The sequence below is a fragment of the Amblyomma americanum genome, chromosome 3 (assembly GCF_052857255.1).
Source record: "Amblyomma americanum isolate KBUSLIRL-KWMA chromosome 3, ASM5285725v1, whole genome shotgun sequence".
Lineage (NCBI taxonomy): Eukaryota > Metazoa > Arthropoda > Arachnida > Ixodida > Ixodidae > Amblyomma > Amblyomma americanum.
In genome coordinates, this window is record NC_135499.1 from 131,062,989 (window position 1) to 131,064,779 (window position 1,791).

Here is a 1,791-nt window from a genome sequence, read left to right on the forward strand (position 1 = left end):
AGGTTGTTATTAACATATAAGTGACGCTATGGTGGAGCAATTGCCGGCAGACTTAAGAAAGTCTGTCTGTCTGTTGTTGCCAGGAAGAAAGAAAAGGAAAGGACACAGGCTTGCTCACTGGCTCAAGCCGAGCCACAATCGCTACCACGTGCAGATAGTAGGAGAGTTGAAAGATGGGATAGAAAGACAGGATAGTACAGACGCGCTAAAGACAAGGCCGATCCCGGAGGTAGTGCAATACCGGGCCAACCGGTGGCGGGAGTGAAGAATCCTTCAAACTCTCCGCCACATTTCCAAAAATAAGTCCATTGGACCCGTAACAGATACTCTACGGGGTCCGGACATTCGCTCTCTCTTAAGAAACGCTAATCCCACCTGTAGCATACAACTCAACTCGCATTTAAGCGGACCCCTGAATCGCGGGGTAAGGGGAGGGATAAAGGAGGGACTGAGAGAAGAAAGGAAGAAAAATGAGCCGTAGTGGAAGGCTCCGGAATAATTTCGACCGCTTGAAGACCTTTAACGTGCTATGACATCGCACAGCACACCGGCGACTTAGCGCTTCACCTCCATGAAAACGCGGCCACCGCGGCCGGGTTAGAACCCGGGAACTCCAGAGCAGTAGCCGAGCGCCCTAACCACTGAGCCCCCGTGGTAGGTTGAAACACTACGTCGACAACTCTTTTTGAGCTAGTTGGTGCATACTTGAATTTGTGGAACACTGCGGCGGTTCTAAGAATTGATAAAGATGTAAATAGCAACCATCTCGCCCCCGCCTTCATTTTGCGCTGTTAACAAGTGAATTGCAGTGTATGTGACACTACAAGAACATTTATGCCTAGCAAACAAACCAAAGCGGTGTGCACTGCATGAAATAACGGGACGGACTCTCTTCAAACATTGCACTTCACTTCGCCAGCAGGAGCTACGGTATGTCAGCGCACCGACTGAAGATGTTATAACGTTTGTCTTGCTGTTGTAAGGACTGTAAACCCGCAGAAAATTGTGGCTCCCATTGGGCTCTAGTTCCACGAAGGCGCTTTTATTTCTTCTTGCACGGTATTGTTTTTATGCCAAAACCCTGCTTTGACCGGACTCTGAGCATCGCGATCAAATAATACATCCATTCGAGCGAGGAGTTCAGTTATTCATTGGGCGCTGACTTCTTTCTAGCGGTGGCATATGGTTCCCAAAACATCGAAACTCAGAAGGGGGCGCAATTGCGTAACAACACTGAGGAGACTCGCCTTTTGTGCCCCCGGCATCGTGCATTTCCTAACGCGAACGCACACGGAATTGCTTTCTCAAGCCCCGTCATATTACATGTGCTGCCGAGTGTCGTCACATGACCTCCGAAGCGAACGTGGAGCAGTTATAAGCATCGCTCGCTTCGCCAGAACTCGCACGTGTCGCAACCGCACCTTTTGTGGCCCCCCGATGCCTCAATGGGGAGATGGGGTTGGCTGTAAAATACCGAGAGAGACGGGCACTGAATAACACGCTTCAACTGTGACGCTTGCAAGAGCGCAACACGGGACCGGAATGTGCTGAACGATTTGCCACGGCTGGCCGAACAGGCTGCTATTCAAAAGATCAGCGGGAGCGGCGTCGGCTCAAGGCAGGAGACGATCGGCCGACGCAACGGCTGCTTCGCGGCAGGAACTTCAATTAGGTGGCGACATCCGACCCGGGTTCTTTGTACGTTCGCCGTTAAGAATTTCTGGAGGCAGGCCACAGCGAAGCGTAGAGCGTCGGTACTTAACGTTCAATCAAAGGGGTCTGATTTGTCTC

At 51.2% G+C, this 1,791-nt stretch overlaps 1 pseudogene; it reads right to left on the reverse strand.

Annotated features, from left to right (window-relative positions):
- Positions 1-207: 207 nt before the first annotated feature.
- Positions 208-367, reverse strand: LOC144126418 (U2 spliceosomal RNA; annotated as a pseudogene).
- Between the last annotated feature and the right edge of the window lie 1,424 nt (positions 368-1,791).